General features: G+C 53.1%; 1 pseudogene; it reads left to right on the top strand.

Moving 5' to 3' along the window:
* LOC110141615 (myosin-16-like) overlaps window positions 1-22844 on the top strand; it is a 41304-nt pseudogene that overhangs the window by 10774 nt on the left and 7686 nt on the right.

The following is a 22844-nucleotide window of genomic DNA, read 5'->3' as shown; positions in this document are numbered from 1 at the left end:
TTCCTTCTCAGGCTGTAGTTTCTCTCAACGGTAGAGAGAAAAGGAAAGGACAATATTTCTTGCATCCATGTCTCTTCCAAAAGTGAAAAAGACAGAACAAGAGGGGCACATATCTGAAGAAAAATAGAAGTGAGTGTGTTTCTTTGTAAAAGTGACAACACCCCAGACATATTATATGCAAGTGATTATTACTACCTGCTGCAATCTTTGGTTTACTTCTGCCTTTGAGCATGACCTGGTTTTTACAGGAGAGAGAATAGAAAGATGTGCATTCATTTATTCCAGAAACATCTACTAGTTGTCTACTAGGTGCCAGGTCCTGGGCCAAGTGACAAAGGGTACAGCCACATTCCTGAGACCCTCCTGTCACTCCAGAGTTCCTCACATGCCTCATTCAAGTCCCTCCTTGAGTCCAGGTGACCTCAAGGGGCACGGAGCACGTTGTATTCAGCTCTGTGACCACCACAATAACACCATCATACATGGCACGGGGAGGCATTTAGAGGTAGAGCTTAAAAATGAAAACAGAGGGACTTCTCTGGCATTCCAGTGGTTAAGACTTCGCCTCCCAAAGCAGGAGGTGTGAGTTCGATCCCTGTGGTCAGGGAGCTAAGATCCTGTATGCCTCAGGGCCAAAAAGACAAAACATAAAGCGGAAGCAATATTGTGATAAATTCAACAAAGGACTGAAAACTGGTCCAGGTCAAAAAAAATCTTTTAAAAAAACCAAACAGAAGGAAACCACGCATCACCAGCCTGCTAATCTGCTTTCTTGCAGAAAGGCTGCTGCTGGTCCCCAACCCGAAGGAGTGCCCCTGGTGAGCCAGGGCAGCACCGTGGTGGGTAACATGCACGACGGGGAGGAGCTGCAGCTCACAGACGTGGGTGGGCGGGCGGGCATAGCCGACGAAAGACGGGGCGACTCTGGGGCCCTGCAGGCACTGCCATCTGAACTGGGTGGGGCGGGGTCGGAGGCCACACGCAGAGTTGCCAGGCCGCAGCCTGGATTCTCCCGTGGAGAATTCCTGGGGTCGCAGCCGGCGTTTTCCCCAAGCCTGTCGTAGTGAGCAGTTTCTCTCTGCAGAGTTGAGCTGTTACTCGACAGGGATTTGCGGGGCGGTCTACTCCACATAACCTCTCCTCCAGCCCAGCGACACCTCACCCTCTAGTCCCACCAGTTCCCACGGCACCTCTCTCTCCTCCTCTGTGACGCTGAGCACCTGGGACTTCCGTTAGAATACTGTGTAACTCTCTCTGTTTTTGACAAAAGAATCAAATCCTGACGCATCTTCGCCTTCCCCTTCTCTCAGGACCTAGCAAGGAGCCTGTACAGTAATAGTGGTGGGGATTATAACACTACTTCCCGTTTGTTCCTATCACTCCGGTCTATCTGTATGACCACCTACAGGCCCCATTTTGTAGATGGCTACACTGAGGCCGGAAGGTTAAACGAATACAAGGACTACCTTGCAGTGCATCTGGCCTGGGCTCCTGGGAGGAAAGACTCACCCCGGTCAGGGTCTGTCTGACCTCCAGCGTCCACACCGAGCCGCCATGGCCCATTGGTGCCCCCTCACGGTGGCCTCCACTCCGAGGAACAGGAAGCCAGGAGCTCCCTGGTGTTCTTCCCCCGCTGGCCTTGCAGGAAGCCTTTGATGTGCTGGGTTTCAGCGCCCAGAAGACCGACCTGTATAAGCTGACTGGGGGCATCACGCACTTCGGCAACGTGAAGCTCAGGCAGAAACCCAGAGAGCGGCAGGCCGAGGTGGACACCACAGAGGGCAGGCGTGGGGCGGGGGCTGTGCGGGGAGCGGGCGGCCAGCAGCGGGGGCAGGGGGGCTTGGGGCTCTCCAGGGCTTCCTGCGCATGTCAGAGACACCCGGTAAACCAAGGATGCTCCTTTAACACCAGACGCCGAGAGCCACGAAGAGTCACGACAGCGTAAGAGACATAATTGTGGATTCTGTACCGCTTTGCCGCTTGACCTGGAGCGAGCGAGTGCAGAAACCGTTATCAGACTTGTTTTCTTTTCTTCCCCAATATTTCTAAATTTTTAAAATCAAAGTATAGTTGATGTGCAATGTTGTGTTACAAGTGTACAGCATAGGTTATACTCCATTTATAGTTTTTATAAAATATTGGCCATATTCCCCGTGCTGTACAATAGATCCTTGTAGCTTATTTTATGCCCAATAGTTTGTACCTCTTACTCCTCTACTCCATCCTGCCCCTCCCCGCTTCCCTCTCCACACTGGTAGCCACTAGTTTGTTGTCTGTATCTGAGTCTGCTTCTTTTAGGTTATACGCACTAGTTTGTTATATTATATTCCACATACAAGAGGTCTTTAGCTGTCTGACTTATTGCACCGACCATAATGACCTTCCAGTCCTGCCACACTGATGTAGATGGTGAAAATTTGTTCTTTTTCATGGCTGCATAGTATTCCACTGTATATCTATGGCACAGCTTCAGACCCCTGTTTTCTTGATGGCAACATGGGGGGGGGGGTCTCCTCCTCTCTCCCCACAACCCCTTCTCTAAACACAATAGACGGGGGCTGGGGTTCTCCAGGGCAGGGCACCATCTTTCATTCCGCTGCTTTTCCTGTCCCTGCTCAGTGGCCGACAAAGTTGCCCACCTCATGGGTCTCAGCTTCAGGGAGCGCCAGAAGGGCATCACCAGGCTGCGGGTCAAAGTAGGCAATGAGCTGGTGCAGGAGGGCCAGAACATGGAGCAGTGCCAGAAATCCATCGGGGCCCTGGGCAAGGCCATGTATGACAAGATGTTCAAGTGGCTGGCGGTCAGGATCAACAAGATCTTGGACACCAAGATGCAGAGGCGGTTCTTCACTGGGGTGCTGGACATCGCTGGCTTCAAGATCTTGGAGGCCTGTCTGGCCTCACGTTGGCGTAGCCACCCTCCTTTGATAAGAGCCTTTTCATCAAGGTTCTCTCGTTTCTCACCTTCGACCTGGGGCCGGCCAATCTCAGTCTGCTCCTGGCTCTCCGGCTTCTGACCTCCAGAAAGTTCCATCTTCATATATTGGCGCCAAGTCACAACAGATAGAACGAGTGGTGCTCTGGCTGGAGCCGGCCTATCCCAGCTCACCAGAGCTGATTGGGGGAATTTTCAAGAATTCTGAGAGCTGGTCAACACCCTGTAGATAACATGTTCATGGTGCATTTGCACCATGGAGACTGGCCGACACTACAAACCAGGAGATTTTTGAGAGAGAGCTGACTTATCAGCACAGCACCGGTGGCCCCCGTTTCTTGCTCAGACAAACGAGACTCCGGCCTCATCACAAGATGAGTGCTGTGGGTCAGGAAGAATTTACCTTCGTGATTAGGAGTCAGGAGACCTGGCTCTGGACTCGGGTTGGCCACCAACTGGCTGTGTGGCCTGTGGGCAGTGGCTGCCCTCTCTGAGCCTCAGCTGTCTCAACTCTGAAATGAGCCGGCTGGAGGTGATGGCTGCTCAGGTGCACTCCAGCTCTGCTCTCCTCTCATTCCAGGACTTCTGTTAGCCACAGCTGGGCTTTAAAAAAAATAATTTAGCTGCATTTCTATCAGGCTTCTCTAGTGGCTCAGCTGGGAGAGAATTCACCGGTGATGCAGGAGACCCCAGTTCCATTCCTGGGTCAGGAAGATCACCTGGGGAAGGGAACAGCTACACACTCCAGTATTCTTGGGCTCCCCTGGTGGATCCGCTGGTAAAGAATCTGCCTGCCATGCGGGAGACCTGGGTTCGATCCCTGGGTTGGGAAGATCCCCTGGAGAAGGGAAAGGCTACCCACTCCAGTATTCTGACCTGGAGAAATCCATGGTCTGTATAGTCCATGGGGTTGCAAAGAGTCAGACATGACCCAGCGACTTTCACTTTCAATTTCTCTCAGGATCTAGAAGGCTAATTCGGCTGCTGTCTACAATAGAATCATTTAATTCCATAGGTGCAAAGGGCCTTAGACAGAGTCTCTAACTGTGCTGCCTGGAGTCCTGGGCAGCTGCCGATGGCCAGCCAGGTGGGGCTGGGGAGGGAGGAAAACGCCTGCGCCAGCAGTGGGGCGTGTGCAGTGGACAAACAGGGCTGGACTCCCAGCCCCGCCACTTTCACGCCATGGTGCACCCCCAGGTCCCAATCTTTAACGGGGTCACTGATCATTCGCAGATGCAGCTTAGCCAGCGTCTGACACATGTACACGCTCGATGCAGGTGGCTCTGTGATCACAATGGCCCCTCTCCTCTGACCTGTTTTTCATAAGACCCTTCCGTGTGGGCTTTCATGAAGAGAAAGCAGTATCTGGTTTAAAAAAAATGAATAAAAAGGTTTGCAAATCCCTCAAACCCCTTCATCCTCCAGATGAGGATGAGAAAAACTAGACAGAGAGACCTATCCAAAGGCACACGGGGTGGGGGGTAGTCAGACCCACAAAGCATCTGAAAGGATTTCTCTCCCTAGAAAGGAAATGATTCTTTCCACACTGGTGCTCATGCACCGCGTGAGGCTGGAGTCTGAGTTTCGGGTGCTGCAGCAGCAGTGGGAGGCTCAGGCAGGCCCCGTGGTCTGCTCCGAGCCTTCATGGGGAGGGGGGCCGAGAGGCGCTTCTCACAGGGCCTGGGAGCACCGACTGGGTAGTTGGTGTTAAGGCATCTGCGGCCGTGCCACATACTGGCCAGCTTTAGCACTGCTGGCGGCCCAGCCCTCCGCCCCTCCCGGGGTCAGCTCTGTCTGCATCTGGGCTGACCCCCTCTTTCTATTTTCATCCCACAGTTCAACAGCTTCGAGCAGCTGTGCATCAGCTTCACCAAGGAGAAGCTGCAGTAGTTCTTCCACCACCACACGTTCGCGCTGGAGCAGGAGGAGTGCAAGAGGGAGGGCATTCCATGAGTCTTCATAGACTTTGGCCTTGGCCTGCAGGCCTGCATCGACCTCCTGGAAAAGGGACCCCGCTTCTCGAAGGAGGGGCTTGGAGAGAGGTCGGGACCCTGACTGGGGCACGTCTCAGGAGGGGATTTCACAGGGACCAGTGCTTTTGGGGGAATCAGCAACACAGCTGATGGCTCTTTTTATCTGACCTCAAGCTTCCTCTCTAAAACAGCACAACATCCACTGCAACGGCCACTGTTAGCTCGGCTGTATTAGGCCTTCACTCATTGGATCATCACAAGCTCCTGTGTGCAGGGCGTAATTTATTATAACCATTTCACAGATGGGAACACTGAGGCACCAAAAAATGAAGTTACTTGTCCATGGTCATCCATCCTATGAAAGGCAGAGTCAGGTTTTAACCACCTAATAGCCTCCCGTGTAATCACACCATAGGGAATGGTTTAACAAATGGCCCTCACTGGAGAATATATAAGATTAGTAGATGCAAACTATTTTATATAGAGTGGATAACAACAAGGTCCTAATGTAGAGCACAGGGAACTATCATCAATATCTTGTGATAAACCATAGTCGAAAAGAACATGAAAAAGAATATGTCTACATACATATAACTAATCACTCTGCCATACAGCAGAAAAAACACAACATTGTAAATCAACTATACTTCAGCAAAATAAAATTTTTAATTGGAAAAGAAAATAAAAAAAATATGTATTGTTTGATCTTGGCCAGAAACGGTAACACTTGTAGGGGATTAGGACTCTGCCCTTCCAACAAACTCTGGAAAGTTCTGGAAGAGATGGGAACACCAGGCCACCTGACCTGCCTCTTGAGAAATCTGTCTGCAGGTCAGGAAGCAACAGTTAGAACTGGACATGGAACAACAGACTGGTTCCAAATCGGGAAAGGAGAACGTCAAGGCTGTATATTGTCACCCTGCTTATTTAAAGTATATGCAGAATACATCATGAGAAACGCTGGGCTGGAAGAAGCACAAGCTGGAATCAAGATTGCCGGGAGAAATATCAATAACCTCAGATATGCAGATGACACCACCCTTATGGCCAAAAGTGAAGAAGAACTAAAGAGCCTCTTGATGAAAGTGAAAGAGGGGAGTGAAAAAGTTGGCTTAAAGGTCAACATTCAGAAAACTAAGATCATGGCATCCAGTCCCATCACTTCATGGCAGATAGATGGGGAATCAGTGGCAGACTTTATTTTTTTGGGGCTCCAAAATCACTGCAGATGGTGATTGCAGCCATGAAATTAAAAGATGCCTACTTCTTGGAAGAAAAATTATGACCAACCTAGACAGCATATTAAAAAGCAGAGACAGTACTTTGCCAACAAAGGTCTATCTAGTCAAGGCTACAGTTTTTCCAGTAGTCATGTACAGATGTGAGAACTGGACTATAAAGAAAGCTGAGCACTGAAGAATTGATGTTTCTGAACTGTGGTGTTGAAGAATACTCTTGAGAGTCCCTTGGACTGCAAGGAGATCCAACCAGTGCATCCTAAAGGAAATCAGTCTTGAATATTCACTGGAAGGACTGATGTTGAAGCTGAAACTCCAATTTTGAAAAGACCTTGATGCTGGGAAAGATTGAAGGCCGGAGGAGAAGGGGACGATAGAGGATGAGATGGTTGGATGGCATCACCACCTCAATGGGCATGAGTTTGAGTAAACTCCGGGAGTTGGTGATGGACAGAGAGGCCTGGCACGCTGCAGTCCATGGGGTCACAAAGAATCAGACACGACTGAGTGACTGAACTGAACTGAACTTCCTTTGCAGGGGGCATCAGTTCAATCCCTGGTTGAGGAACTAAGATCCCACATGCCTCCCAGCATGGCCAAAGTAAAATAAATAAATAAATAAATACACTTGCAAAAAGAAGGAAAAAAATCCATCAGCCCAATCAATTATTCCCCAGTTGATTGACTCATCCCTCTGACAGTTCATGGCCTCTGAACTAGCAAGGTGACATTGATAGAGTGGCTTTTGCACTCATGACAAACCTAGTCCTTGGGAAAGAGGGAAATTAAGTGCAGCCAAGACTCAGGTGTATTTGAATAATTGATGGGGGAGGCAAGCAGTGTTGCGGTCAATGCCAGCGCCTCCAGTTACCACGGCATTTGTTGAACCTCTGTGGGTTTAGCTTTGGGGAAACGGCAGGCTTAGGACCGAGCTGTCAGGAAAGCTGCTGTTTGACTGGGCATCAGAGCTGAGCTTTTATGATCTCCACAACCATGATGATGCCCATTACTGGCCAAAGGGACTGTGCCGCTGCCCAGAGCGGGCTTGGGGCCGAATTGCAGTGCTCCACCTCACCCCCTAAGATGAAATGAAGTGGGCTCCGTGTTTGTAGCAATGGGACATCCCAAGTCAAGGGGGGCCTGTGCACTTCCAAGAAGGCTCTAAGATGGGGCTTGGAGGTGACGAACGTCATACACCACATAACAGAAGGAGAGCCCAAAGGTGCTGGCTTCTCATTTGCATCCCCAGATTCTCCGTGCTCAGGGGAAAGAGCTGAAAGATGCCTTCCTCTTTGCCTATCCAGCTGGGGCCACCTGGCAAAATGGGAGCCAGACAGTAGTGTGTGGCCAATGACTTCGGCCCATGGCGCTGGATGGATGGAGCCCCGCTCCCACCAGGCAATGTGGTGGTGGGGGAGGGAGCTGTGCTTCTCAGCTTCCCAGCAAGGAGAGAACAGATGCCCTTGTAGGGAGTTCTTCATGTGGCATGGGATTCCACGGGTCAAGGCCAATTGCTGAGCCTGAAGTAAGATCAGCCATCCTGGGTAGAAGGAGACCCAGGGGTCGGAGAGGCTCAGGGTGACCAGCAAAGCCAGACATGCAAGAGAAGGTCACACCTGGCAGAAAGTAACTGGGGAGTCCTCATATGTGGGCACAGCTCAGAGATGGGGTGCCCTACACAGGCAAACTGCAAATGCCCAAGACGTGGGGCTTCTGGCACATCACAGGACTCCAGGCAAGTCATCAGGACGAGAACAGGAGCCCCGGGAGACGGGGCCAGGGATCTGGGTGTGAGGTCTGAAAGGTGGCCCTGGGGCTGAAATATAATCACTGGCATCCGCTCCCCTACAGGAGGGTTACAACATCATGAGCTGGATAGAGAAGAACAAAGACCCCCTGAATGAGTCAGTGGTGGGCTCGTTCCAAAAGTTGAGCCTGGAGATCCCGGCCTTTCTCTTCAAGGAAGAGGAGGCGCTGGGTATGGCTGCCCCCTCATGTGTCCAGTCTGTCTGTGCTGATGCCCTTTAGTGACCAGGAGAAGAAAGAAGAAAACCAAACTCTCATATTCAACTATTGTTGAATGAATGAATGAATAACAAGTTGCTTGAGATCGTCTATGGATGCCAGTGCAATAAAGAGATGCAGAAGCATCCTGGGAGCTTCCATCAGCCAACACAATCACGGGGCCCATACCACCTCTAAGCGGAGCAATATTGCTTCAGAGAAGCGGACACCCAAATGCACTGTGCTTATTTTCTGCTTCCCGCTCTCCTATCTGAAGCCAAATGTCAAGCCCAGCCCTGCCTCCTACCCTGCTGAGGTCCTGTGGCTGGCCCCAGGGGAACACCCAACAGGGCCACCACTCAGAGGGACAAGAACTGCAAATATTCCTGGGCTCGGAGATGTGCTTGCCACCAACATGCAGTTCCTCTGGATGGTCTGTGGGCTCCTCTCCTCAGGCAGTGGCGGCAGCAAGCGATCTCGGGCCAGCCCTAAATCACACAGGGCCACAGGGGGCATGGCACTCCTTGTGATGGTTATGCCACAGGGCAGCCCGTTCACCTTCTCCCTGGTAGATCTCATTTACCTGGTGTGGGGGGCCCCCCTCAGCTAGACCCCAGACAAGCCTTTTCGAAACCAGAGAACATACACCCTTGACACTGAGCCTGCCCCTCTGCTGGCCACTGACATGAAGCAACGTTCTCTGTCTTCCTCTGGAAGCAAGAAATGGAACAAGGGTCTTCCTTCATGACTGTCTCCAGCTACTACAGGGTAAGTAGGTAGGCGCTGCCCCAGAGGCCGCCTGGTGGCCAGTATCCCCAGCTCTCCCTTTCACTGGAGATGTGGTCTGGCTGCCATCTCGCAGCCCAGGACAGGATGAGTCCATTTCTATGCCTTTGGTCGCCTCTTTCATTCGAAGGGTCCATTTCCTTCTGCAGAGGGCACAGAACCACAGACCGCAGGGCAGGAAAATCCCTTAGAGACGGTCCAGTCCAACTACACTGTTTCAGACTGAAAACCCAGGGGATGATGGGACTTGGCCAACATAACAAGTGGAAATATCAATGCCTATGGCCTTGTGCCAGTGGGTCTTCTGGGCTGGTCACAACTTCCATGAAGTTTGGGCATTACTGGAAACATGTTTCAAAGTGCAGAAATGCAGCCAATGGGGGAGATGCTGCACATAAAATGATTTCAGTACTTCACAAGGATCTGGCTTTCCTAAGGCAGAGTGGGCCACCCCACCGTACCCCAACTGGAAGATGAGGGTTCGGTAGGGAGGTTTAAAATGGGGAGGGATTTGTCCATACAGGCTTTACGATCCCTTCTAGAAGCAAGATTCTACAGTGAGCCGGCACTGAATTCAGAGGATCCCTCTTCTTATAAAACCTGTCACTCTGGGCAAGTCCCTGGACCTCCGAGAGCACTGCTATCTAACAGAACTTTCTGCAATGGTGGAATGTTCTCTTCTGTCCAATACAGCTGCCACTGCCCAATATGCTGTCCGGTACGATAGCCACCAACCATGCATGGCTCGTGAGTACCTGAGAAGTGGCTGGTGTGACCGGAGAACTGGATTGTAATCACAGTTAAATTAATTAAACTCTAAACAAATACCTCTCCTGAGCACAGGTATCCTGCCACACCAACACTGAGCTAATGCTTCCTTTCCCTCCACCCCCCGGAGCAGTGGAACAAGCTGATGACCACCCTGCACGGCACCTCCCCCTATTTTGTCTGCTGTATTGTCCCGCATGAGTTTAAGCAATCAGGCACCTCATAGGAACATGCTCCCAGTTGGAAGCTTTCAGGATGTGTGAAGTTGGGGTTCGCTCCACATTAAGTCCACTTGTAATCACAGGTTGACTGGGGCAGAACCGGGCATTGAAAGAACCTCCAACAATAGATCATCCGAAGATCACATTTTAGCTGCTACTTTGTACAGCAGAGTGGGCTGGTCTAGCCAGAGTCACACTCAGGAGAGCCTTTGGTCCTTGGCTGAATTGTGGGGGATCTGGGACCCCCCCTGGGCAGTGACAAGAGGAGATGAGGACATGGATATGCAGGTCTGCATCCTTGAGGGCCAAGGAGTGGCCTCAGACACCCCAGGGTAGTAACTCGCTGTCCTGTTCCTACCTCTTGGCAGGCGTGAAGGACGCCCACCTGATCATGCACCAGCTGGCTTGCAACGGAATCTTGGAAGGCCTCCGGATTTGTGGGAAGGGCTTCCCAAACAGGCTGCAGTACCCAGAGTTCACACAGAGTCTTCCTGATACCTCAAGCACAGTTCTCGGCGTCCGCGGTTGGCTCTTGATAAACACAGTCCCATTGGAGAGGCACTGTGGGCACCTGATGGACAGTATCTCATTGTCACTACTTCTGTACACAATGACGCGACCTTCGGAGGCCAGCACCTGCGCTTCTTTGCCTGCGGGCTCTCTCTGGCTGCAAAAGTCTGCTTTGCTCTTGGCAGGCTGAAATGACCAGAAATTAATGACCCCCACCCTGGCCCAGGAGCAGCCCTCAACCGATAGGACTGAGAACAGTTGGCGTATAAATACTTCAGCTCCCCAACCCTGGTGATGGGCTAACTCTGAGGCAGGCGTCTTCTCTACTGGCTGTCAGACAGCTGTGTGTTGGTAAATGTTTAACAACAGGGCTCCAAGTTAAAATTTAAAAGAAAAAAAAAAAGAAGAAGAAGCCCTGATTTGTGGTATCTACTGATTTCCATGGTATAAATACTCACACTCTGTGGTAATTTCAAGCTACTAATGTGACATCACTGTATGCGGGGTTGGTAAGAGACGCACAGAGGCTCCCGTGAGCTAGGGGGAGCTGGTCCCGCACACCAGGGTCCCCCAGTAGCATGAAGCCCCAGATAGCTGTGGTGATAACTGACTCGATAACATGCTTTTTGCTGGCTTCCCTGCCCCACTCCCCAGCTCTGGCACCTCTCAGATAAACTACTTGCACTTGAATCCTGGTCTCAAGTTCTGTTTCTGGGGAGCCCAAACTGAGACCTCCATCCTAGGGGTTCTTTTACTTCGACCCCCTTCCTAACTGCTAGAACACATGGTCACAGATGGCGGAGCTGGAAGGGTGAGCAGAGGTCATCCTGTCCAAGCCCTCTGAGGTCCCTAACTGAGGAACGACTAAAGGGGCTGCTGGCAGGTCAGGAAAAGGAGTGGTTCCGCCACGCCTGGAGGAAAAATCAGGAAGGAAAGATTTGGTGCCTTCCTGTAAGCCCCCTCCCTCTGCCTGCCATGGGCCTCTGCAAACCAAGTCTAACACCTGACTCAAAGGCCATCTCACGGATGGACGGTGACCGTGCAGGCAGACTTTCTGGGCTGCCAGCTTGGGGATGATGGGGACTGTCATTGTCTTTCCCAGCAGGTACCAAGTGCTGAACCCCAATGTGATTCCTCAGAGGTTCGTAAACAAGAAGGCCTCAGAGCTGCTCCTGGGGTCCATCAACCTGGATGTCAATGAATACAAGATCGGACACACCAAGGTAGGGTCTTCTCCCTCAGCCTTGTCCCAGGAAGGTGGGTGTCAACATGTGAATTCCAGTTCAGCTGTGGACCAGTTGGGTCAAGATGCTGAGAGCCTCTGTTTCCTCTTCCGAAAAATTGGGGCTGCTAAAGCCAGAGAATTGGGAGTAGCGTGCGTGAGAACTCAGCTCAGACAGAGCAGTGCTCAGTGAACAGGAGAACTTTTCTTAGGACTGCATGGGCCCCAGATTTCTAAAAGGAGACAATCTGAATCAAGGTCCTGGATTGGACCAGGGTACCGTGGTATGTGTACGGGCGAGGTCTGGGGGTGAAGTGCCCAAGCCCAGCCCACCCACACTGTGAGCTCTGGCCCTGAGTTGGCAGGTGAGTTGGGGTTGACTCAGACTGAGCGAATGCCCGACCCTGACTCACGGGGCCTGTGTCTGCGCCACTTCCTGGCCCTGCAGAATCCTGTCGGGATTGGAAGGGCAAGGCTGAGGGTGGGAGGTGTCCATCAACAGCTGCCAAACCAGTCTGCACCCCGACGTGACAGCCAGGGCGATGTGGGAAGGGCACTGGCTTTGCATCAGGCTCAGCGCGGGCCGCCAAGCAGCCCTGAGTGGGTCGCCTGCCCGGCCAGATCTCATTGGGGCCCAGGCAGGCACAGCTTCTCTGCTGGCCTGGGGTGGCTGGAAGCCCGGGGAAGTTCCACGTTGCATGTGTGTCCAACACCTACGGAGCACCTCCTGTGTGACAGGCATGGTTCCAGGCTTAGGGATATGCAGGTGGACAGAACAGAGTCCCTCATTTCCTGCAGCTTGCTCTGTAGCCAGCGGTGTTAGCAGGATTGTAACACCACTCTCAAATCTGCCAGCACCATTAGCTTTGACCTCCTGCATCACTGAGCTAAACTGACTTATGGGAACTTGGTCACAGAACTGCTGAATACCTGAGCCAGAAAGAACCTCTGAGTCTAGCTCCTTCCCCTACCTCACCTTTGATGGGTGGGAAACAGGAAAGCCTGGAGAAGGTGTGGAGGTCACGTTCCCAATTTCACAGGACTAGGCAGGACAGAGCAGGCCTCAGGCCCCCCCGGCCGCAGTCCTGTGATCAGGGAGGCCAGGGCTGACATCGCCTGTATCTGACACAGAGGGAGAGGGCCGGTTCTGCTCAGAGGCCCCACAGGCCAGAGGCAGAACCCAGCAAGGCCACTGCCCTTGGGCAGTCTGTCTCTGGGCAGGCAGACTGCACCTTGCTTAGTCCAAGGGTTGCATTGGGCACCTCGGGTCCAGGTAAAGGCCTGGGGCTGCTGGGGACAGCTCCACTCCCTGGGGGCCAGACAGGCTCTGACGGCAGGGGCAGAACAAGGGACAGAATGACTCTGCCTGTATGCGGTGTCCCCGCCTGTGACTCTTGTGGGCTCTGCCCCACCAGCCACATGCTCGCCTCACTGCTCCTCAGAGACCAAATCTCAACCACATGTAACTTGGAAATATCAAGCCCAATGTCTCTACCTTATGACGGCTACTGTTTGGGGTTTTGTTGGAAAGAGGGCAGGGGGAAGAAGCATCCTTTTCCACTTTTTTCCTCTCAGTCAACCACATAGAGGATTCATCTGAGAGGGTTCCAACCCCATATCCGTGGGACCATGACTGTCCCAAGCCTGCTTTGTGAGGTAGTAAAGAATGAAGAATTGATGCTTTTAAATTTGGGGCTGGAGAAGACTCTTGAGAGTCCCCTGGACAGCAAGATCAAACCAGTCCATCCTAAAGGAAATCAGTCCTGAATATTCATTGGAAGGACGGATGCTAAAGCTCCAATACTTTGGCCACCTGATGCTAAGAGCCGACTCATTGGAAAAGACCATGATGCTGGGAAGATCGAAGGCGGGAGGGAAAGGGGACGAGAGAAGCTGAGGTGGTTGGATGGCATCACCGACTCGATAGATGTGAGTCTGAGCAAGCTCTGGGAGTTGGTGATAGGCTCCCGTCACCTGGCCTGCTGCAGTCCATGGGGTGGCAAACAGTCAGACACGACTGAGCGACTGAACTACAAAAAAGGAAGGCCCCTGGCGTCCTGCTGCCGAGCAGTCACCTTATATAGCAGTGAGGATCCTAGCAATCTGTCACATTTTACTCAGAGCTTCACAGTCTGCAGAAGCACTTCCTTCCCATTATTTCATTTTTATGGTAACCCTCTAGGGGAGGGATCGACACCCCCATTTCCCAGACGAGGCACTGAGGCCCTGAGATGTGAGGAGACGGTCCGAGGTGACCCAGCTAGTAAGCGCCAGGCCAGGCTGGAGCCCATAGGAAGGTCCACGAGGAGCAAGAGGAGACAGACGCTGGGGCTGGGGTGCTCTGCCGGGCAGGGGTCCAGGCCGACGCCAGCTGTTTCCCAGGGGCCTCAGACGTTGGCACCAGGGTCTGCAAACGCTGAAGGTCCCTTCTGAAATACCGTTCTTTGCTTCTGAACTGCCACCCCCACCCCCACTCAGAAGCATCTGCCATCAGTGAGCCGGGCTATTCTCAGATCACTGTGTCTCTCCGCCAGGTGTTCTTCCAAGCGGGCATCCTGGCCAGGCTCGAGGACGTGCGGGATGAATGCCCCGCTAAGATCATGACCACGCTGCAGCGGCGGCTCTGCGGTTTCCCTGTGAGGGTCGAATTCAAGAAGATGCTGGAACAAAGGTAGCACCTTGGTGGGGTGGGCCCACTGAAGCCTCACCACTCACATGGAGCAGCTGGGAACCCCTCCACACACACGGCGGTCAGCTCCACCAGTGACAATGGGCAGTGTGGAGGAAGGCTGACAGCGTCGCTGCCGGCCCGAAGGACCCTCAGCAGGAATTTATTTTCCCGCAGTTCTGGAGCCCAGGAGTCTGAAATTAAGGCCTTGGCAGGCAGGCTCCCTCCAAGGCCTGCAGAGGAGCCTCTCCTGCCTCTTGCAGTCCTGGTGGGCCAGGCCCTCCTTGGCCTGTGGCTGCCCCACTTCAGTCTCTGCCTGTGTCCTCACATGCTCTCCCTTCTTTCTATAAGGACACCAGTCATCTGAGGTTAGCCACCCCCGCACTCCAGGATGGGGGCTTCCCAGGTGGCACTAGTGGTAAAGAAGCTGCCTGCCAAAGCAAGAGATGTAAGAGACACGGGCTCCATCCCTGAGTCGGGAAAATCCCCTGGAGGAGGAAATGACAACCCACTCCAGTGTTCTTGCCTGCAGAATCCCATGGACAGAGGAGCCTGGAGTCCATGGGGTCACACAGAGTCGGACACGACTAAAGTGACTTAGCACACACACACGCATTCCAGTCTGACCTCATCTTAACCTCAGTAATTCCATCCACAAAGACTCTATTTCTGAATACGGTCACAGTCACAGGTTCTGGGAGGTAGGACTCCAGGGTATCTTTTAGGAGGGGACACAGCTCAACTCCTGACAGGGACCACCTAACACAAACCTTTCTCTTTACAATCGACAAGTCACTCACAGCCTTCGTACTTGATCCAGATGACGACACTGAGAGAGGGGTGTGGTGGGGCCAGCAACCCCATTTTACAGATGTGGAAACTGAAATCAGAGGGTGATTAAGGTACTGGGCCAGAGAGAGTCACGATCAGAACCCAGAAGTCTTCATTCCAAATCCCTGCCCTCAGAATCATGTTTTTCAGCCATCTCCCTAAAATGGGAATCGGAAAAAAAGCTCTGGAGGCCCTGTGGTGGACTCTGGCCCTCTGTGGTCACAGTATAAGTAATTAAAACAGTAGTGAAGAAGTAATAACAGTAGTGAAGTCCGGAAAGCCACCAGCAGGCCCCCTGTGATCCGGGCAAAGGCAGGGATATAAGTCAGGGGCTAAGTGGTCAGTGTCCAGAAGCCCCCCCACTGGATGCCAGCTGAAAGAAGCTGTTAGGGCCAGGAGGGCTGATTCCAGAGGCTGCAGACGATGGGATCTGAAGGCTAAATGGACGATTCCAGTGAGGGAGTGGAAGGAGGGGCAATGCAGGAGGAAATGTCTGAGAGGAGCAGGTTCCACTGGGGAGCCCGGTCCTCTATCACCCTCCCCCCATACCTGCGTTTTAACCCCTGCAACCCCGGATTCTTTTTTGCAGAATGGGCCTGAAGGTCATCCAGAGGAACACATGAAAGTTCCCGCAGCTGTGTTTCTGGGGCTGGTGGAAGCTCCACAACAATGTGCGGGCCTCGGGGCCTCGGTCGTTCCGGGCACAGGGGCCTAGGGGGTGGCAGGCCTCTTAGGGACTAGGGAGGCTGCAGGGACTGCCTGAATGAGGGTGCCTTGGAGAAAGAGTGCAGCCTCCTTTCAGGCAGGGGTTGACTCCCCCTGAGAAAAATGATGGTGTGTCCTCCCAACTTTCAACTTATCCCTCAAAATAAAGCCCTCTGAGGGTGCAGAGCGCGCCCCCCGCCCCCTGCTGAAACGTGGGTCTGGAGCTCAGTGCCTCACCCCTGGGCATGCTGAAGCCCCTTCAACTCCTTCAGTGAAGTTCTCAGCTTTAGGAAACCATGGGATCCCGTCTCTCCTTTCCCAGGCTGTTCTGAGGCAGTGAGGGTGAGTGAGTCAGCTGGGTGGTGGGGCTGCAGGTGCCCAAGCAACCAGGCCACTCTTAACCAATGCAGGAGTCCACGAGCCTCCTACTACATATGGGCCGGGTCATCTTGGAGCCTGGCATCCCGCCTGGGGCCCCCGTTATGAGGAAGCACGCCACTGGACCCCAGGGGCAGGGCTGCTGTATTCAGGATGCCGGAAGACGGGGTTGTCTTGAGGGGCAAGGTGGTCAGAAAAGCTATGAGGAGGGCTGGACAGGCCACAGGTCATCTCTGGGGGCCCGGAGCCCCCCACAGCTCACGCAGAAGCTTCTTTCCCCTCCCCGTAGGAAAGGACTTTCTAACAATCGGTGCTGACCACAAGTAGAAAGGTGGGGTGGTGGGGAGGGGCGCGGATAGTAAATTCTGCATGGCCAGAGGAAGCCATGCACAGGCCAGCCTGCTGGAGGGCTTGAGATTGCAAAGGGAGCTAAGTAAGAATTTCTCAAATTTGGACATCACGGTACTCTCCCCGCCTGTTCTATGTCTGGCCCTCTTTCCTTAAATCAACTCCCTGTTTTACTTTGAAATTTTTATTTTAAAAGGAAACTTCGCATCCTTACCTGTCTCATCCCAAGCAAGTTATCCATAAAAACTGAAGATTTAGGACTTCCCTGGTGGTCCAGTGGTTAAAAGCTCCATGCTCCCAATGCAGGGGGAATGGGTTCAATCTCTGGTCAAGGAGCTAAGATCATCGCATGCCTCTCATGCATGGCCTAAAACAGCAAAACAAAACAAACCAAAACAAAACCCTGTAGATTTAACAAGTTCTTTTCCATGTTCAAAAAAAAAATTTTCTTTTCAAAATCATTTATTAAACCATTACTTTTCAAAGCTTAAAAAAATTTTATTGCAGCTCCTTTATCATGTTGTGTTCGTTTCTGCTACACAGCAAAGTGAATCAGCTACATGTATACATGTATCCACTCTTTTTTGGATTTCCTTCCTATTCAGGTCAGCACAGAGCACTGAATAGAGTTCCCTGTGCTGTACAGTAGGTCCTCATTAATTAGCTACTTTATACATAGTATCAATGGTTTATATATGTCAATTCCCATCTCCCAATTCATTCCTTTTTCCCCCACCTCCCACCCCTCTTCCCTACCCCGGTCTCCCCCAATGAAAATCCAAAGGTTACCATGCGATGGTGGAATCCATCTCGCCCGCCCCGCTCAATTTATGAATTACCCTTCGGGAAGCCCCAGACCAACAACCTTTAAGATTCCTTCCAAGCTGGACATAAGTGACCACAGATGACAAGGGGACAGAGCCTGAAAACTTTTCTGCCTCTTTACTAGGAAGGGAAATTCGCTAATTAAACATAGCAGAGCAAGTTCCTGTTCCAAGGAGTAAAAATGTAAAATTAACTCAAAATCCTTTATTTTTAGTTTAACTAAAATCTAACCTGATTTAACTAAGCCGGATAGGATGATTCAGTGGACAAAGCAACACTCTGGGAGAGGTTTTGCTGGGATAAAAAGTGTTACTTAGTTGCAAGTGATGCTTACCATCACCTTGTTATGCAAACTTTGCACAGCAGGATCCCAGATTCCCTGATCACAGACCAGGCTGGTGAGGACAAGTTTATCTGAAATCCTCCAAGTGAGGCAATGCCTCCGCCCTAATCCATTTCCATTTCCTAATCAATAGGTGGTGTTTGCCCTCCAGAAAACTGTGTCCAATGATCAGGAACTCTCCTGAGGGCCTTGTCTGGCCTACCCTGCTTGGTGCTCTGAGGGCAGGATGGAGTGGGAAGGGGTGGGGCGGGGCTCCTGGTCTGGTGGGGATCCTGGTCTAGCCTGGCAGAGGAGCAGATGGGCCCAGGCCCTCTTGAGGAATGTGTCCAAACCACGAGGGGTCCAGACCGAAGAGGAGCCGCTGCTACCCGACGAAGCCTGAGCAGGCCCAGCCACATGGCGATGGGAGGGAGGGGGGTGGAGGCCAGAGGCAGAACATGCCAGCTGAGTGGGAGCAGGAGTGAGCCAGCTACATCGTGGGAGACCTGGAAGGGCACTTGGGGAACTGGACCTTCATGCTGGGGAGAAGATGAAAGATGCAAAAGAGAGAGAGAGTGAGAGAGACAGAAAGACAGAGTGCAAGAGAGCGACAGAGGACTCAGCAGGCAGAAAGACAAGGGAAACCGGAGCTGTGAATTCAGCCAGCGCTCCTGAGCACGCAGAACGTACAGATCAGACATAACCACAGGGCACAGCAAGACTGCGTCTAAATGTGTGTCTCTTCTCCCAGAGCGACCTGAGGGCTGGTCCTGAGCAAGGATGGACCTGCGGTGGGTGCTCAGGGATGCACAGTTGCAGCGAGAGATTCTTCCCATGCCAGAGGGGGTATGAGGGCCCATCGGAGGCAGAGCCCCCACAGCCACCTGGCAAAGCCCACCCCCCTAATCCTCTGTGGTGCTGCTCACCACCCAGATCAAGCCACAGCTGAACATGGCCCGGCAAGAGGAGGAGATGAAGGTCAAGGAGGAGGAGCTGAGGAGTGCCATGGCCAAGGCGCCGGAGCTGCTAGGCAAGGTCGCGGAGCTGGAGGAGAAGACGGCCACGCTCAGCCGGGAGAACGACCTCACCGACCAGCTGCAGGCAGCACGTGGGGCCTTGGGCAAAGTGGCACAAGCTGGGGGCCTTGGCACGAGTCAGACCCAGAAAGGAAAAGGAGGGTCACCTTCCAAGAAGCCTTGTCCATCCAGGCCATGGGGAATTCCCAGTCTTACCTTTCCTTCATTGCCACGTCACCCTGACCCAACTACCAAAAATCTCCATCACATTCCTGTTTGCGCACAGCAGCAGGCTGGGCACACACACATACAGCACATGCGGCGTCTGGGGGATTATCCAGACACTGGGGGGAGGGGGCGGTCACAGGATGGTGGGAGGAGCACCCCTAGCTCCCCTGAGGACCTTGGGACCTTGCCTTCTTTTCTCTGACTCCTTTTCCTCACCCATCAAGTACAAACACAATAGGGAGAACAAATGACCTAGTTTCCGTGGGAAGCCGGACTCCCAACACGATGAGTGGCTTCCCTGCCATGACCCTGCTGGTTTACCGAGGTCCTTCTCTGATTTGACTGTCACAACCACCTCTTAAGACACCCAGTTCTCACGTGTATCTTCAGGGTAGAGAAGTCCACTTGACTGAACTTTGGAGACTAGATCACGGTCCCAAGGCTATCAGAAGAAGACCCTTGACCCGTGACCGGGAGGGGCCCAGTGCCATCTCGACCCTCCCTGCTGTCACGGCCGTGTCTCCTTGGCCATCATGGTGTCAGCACTTGCATCATCCACCCACCTTCCCTAAGCTGTCTAACATGGTTCTTCCATAGCCTCTCCACAGTCCGGAGAAGTTGCTCCGGCTGGGACCCTCATTTGGTGTTTGGGAGGCTGATACCAAGTGAGACCACAGGGATAATAGGATCTCCCACTTATAGAAGCACCTTCATGATGACCCTTTCCCTTATTTTGCAAAGAACTGAATTTCCGTAAATTTATGCCACAAACTGAAAGTCATCTAGCTGGTCTGGTCTTCTATCTACATGGCTACTGACCTCATCTCAGGGAGACCCCAGGGGACACCCCCACTTACTGCCTGTGTGCCTTCTGACAACTCCACCCCCCTCTGCATGTCGGTTCTCACAACACCTGCCTGGCTTGCTTCTCAGCATTGTTCTAAGGATGAACTGCGGACAACGGAACCGGATTGTTAACACAAAAGTGCTAAACCAATGCTGGGAGTTATCTGGGTGGATGGAAGCACAATCACACCCGGAGTCAGCGGACCAGATGGCAGAGCCTGGACTTCTCCTAGACCACTCTCCTAACACCTCGAGGTGCATCTGATTACCTGGAATCTCGTTAAAATGCAGATTCAGGTGAACAGATCGCAGGTGCGGCCTCGGATGTTGCATCCTAACCGGCTTGCTGGTGCTGCTGCTGCTGCTGGTCTGGGGACTGCGCTCCTGGATGACCCTTGGTCCCGCACATTGGCAAGGCGCTTGCAGAGCCCGGCTCCCCGTCCAACCCCCAGGACACGTTTGCTTGGGGCCCACCAGCCCCAGGCCAGTTTGCAGTCATTGTCCCCTGCAGGTGCTGGGACCCTGCCTTTAACCAACGCTCTTTCCCCCACCAGGAGCAAGAGAACCTGCTGGATGTGGAGGAGCGCCTGACCCCGATGATGAAGGCCAAGATAGGGCTGGAGAGCCCGATCTCCAACATGTGAGAGCGGCTGGAGGAGCAGGAAGGCCTGTCAGCCCCGTTGAGCTCCGACAAGCGCAAGCTGGAGGGGGAGCTGAGCGACCTCAGGCGGGACCTGGAGGGCTGGGGAGACCATGCTGGCCAAGACGGAGAAGGAGAAGCAGGCGGGGAGGCCCCAGGCCTGATTCTAGTCCTCCCAGGGCCAGGGAACTCCTAGTCCACTCACCCTGCAGGAGCCACACTCAGAGCCCCCCAGCAGTGCAGCCTGGGACCCAAGCTGCCAGCCAGATGCAGCTATTTTAACTTAATTCAGCACAATTTCAAAGGCGGCTCCTCGGTCAACCTGGCTGCGTTTCTAGGGCTCAGTAGCCACGCACAGCCCATGCTACAATGTCAGACAGAGCAGCTGACTCGGGGCTGAGGGCTGCTCCCCTCATGGGGACACCTGGGCCTGGCTGGGTCTCCTTGGGCCTGGGTTCCCAGGTGTCTGCCTGGCCTACTGCCCACTCAGCCTCAGCATCCCTGGAGCCCCTCACAGAACATCCCTCTGTACCACCAACCATATCTGCAACCCCCCTTCCCAGAAGAAGCAACCCTGTTGTAAGGCGGAGTCACCTTCAGTTGCTCAGTTTCTGCCCAAACAAGCAGTTGCTTCCCCTGCAAGCAGCTCCCCGGCTCCTGGTACTGCCTGGCTGGCCCTGAGCCCCAGGCCCCCAGCCCCAGGCCCCCTTCCAATGTCATATGGATGGGACCCCCCAGCAAGGGAAGGTGGACCGGGGTATCTCCAGTGCTGAGGTGCACACAAACCACCAGGACCTCGATCAGATGCAGACTCTGGGCCGCCAGGTCTGGTGCGGCCGAGGGGCTGTGTTCCCGACAGTCCCGGCGATGCCGTGGCTGCTGTCTGAGCACCAGTTGTTGAGGAGCCAAGGCCTGATGGTGTCCTCGCTGCCCCCTCACCCCGAGATCCTGACTTGGCTGGGCATTGGCATCTCCCGGGCCCCTAGGTGACCCTGGGGTGCAGCCATGCTGAGGACCTCCTCTTGGAGCATCTGCCCGCTCCCCTCTGCCCCCAAGGATATTCCCAGCCTTAAAGTCCCCCACCCCACCTCCAGGCCCTGGATCACAAAGTCCGTTTGCTTATTGGGAGACCTCTCTCTTCGAGAAGACTCCATCGCCAAGCTCCAGAAGGAGAAGAGGGCGCTGCAGGAGCTGCAGGTGGCTACCACCTGCCTTTCCCCTTGAAGGAGAAGGTGGAGCTTAGAGACAGGAGACCCCTGTTCAAATCCCAGCGTTGCCCCCCTCAGCTGGGGGCCCTGGGAAATCACTGAGTCTCCCTGAATCACAGTGCCTTCGTCCATCAAGCAGGCACGGGCACTGGCGGCCTCCCTTCCAGGTTTGCTGTGGTGGGGTGATCATGGCATTTATCACCCAAACTAAAACAGGTTCAGAGTGAAAGGGGGCAGCAGGTGTGGGTCAGAATGGTCCAGGCACCAGGGAGGGATGCTCCTAGCATTGTAAGGACAAAGTGGGCCCATGGAAGTGCCCTGGAGCTCTAAAGCACCAGCAAACCTCAATTCATCGCAGCAGCAACAGATGTGAGCTCTTGAGATCACAGGGCTCTGAGTGCAGAGCCAGCTCTGACCACCCATCAGTGCCAACGGTGGCACGGAACACCTCCTAGCCCAGACAAAGGCTCCAAGAGCAAGTTGAAGCCCCGAACCAGACTCAGTGGACCCGCGTCCCTGTGTTTGCTGACATCATGGATCTACCTGTGTCCCCAGAGCGCCGCTCTCTGCTGCCTCTGGCAACACCTCCCCTTAACTTAGACTCTGCCTCTCCATCATATCAAACCCAGGGCCCCCTTTTATAACAAACACACTCAGTTCTCATTATTCAAGGTGGTGAAGTCACTGAATGAGCAAAGCCTGAACCTCTGCACTCAGGGAAATACAGGGTTAGTTTCCTGCAAACCTTTGGTCAGTGTTTTTTCTCAGCCCATCAATACATCATACATAGGATTTTGATGAATACATTATCCTGTTTTATGTGTGTTTCTGTTGAAAAACACACAGTGTTTAGTACGTATTGTTGATTCCTTGACATTGAACTCACAGGCAACTGTCACCATATCTCAGGCCTGAGCAAAGCTCATCAGACACACAGATTTTCTCTGCAAAGCCCTGCAGAGCCTTCTTGTGTCAGGAACACCAGGCAGCTTGGTGGCATCGTAAGCAGTGAAATCACCAAAATAGAAGCACCGATGTAAAAACACAGGCACTAAACAGAGCAGGAAAAGGACACTTGTTTGCAGTAGGAGCTGAACCGAGATGATAGAGCATCATTTATCCAACCTCAGCTGGGAATGTGCTCCTCAGGCGACTTGACATTTTCGCTGCTC

The sequence above is a fragment of the Odocoileus virginianus genome, chromosome 33 (assembly GCF_023699985.2).
Source record: "Odocoileus virginianus isolate 20LAN1187 ecotype Illinois chromosome 33, Ovbor_1.2, whole genome shotgun sequence".
Taxonomy (NCBI): Eukaryota; Metazoa; Chordata; class Mammalia; order Artiodactyla; family Cervidae; genus Odocoileus; species Odocoileus virginianus.
The sequence above is the reverse complement of the archived record's forward strand: the minus strand, read 5'-3'. Positions and strand labels throughout refer to the sequence as shown.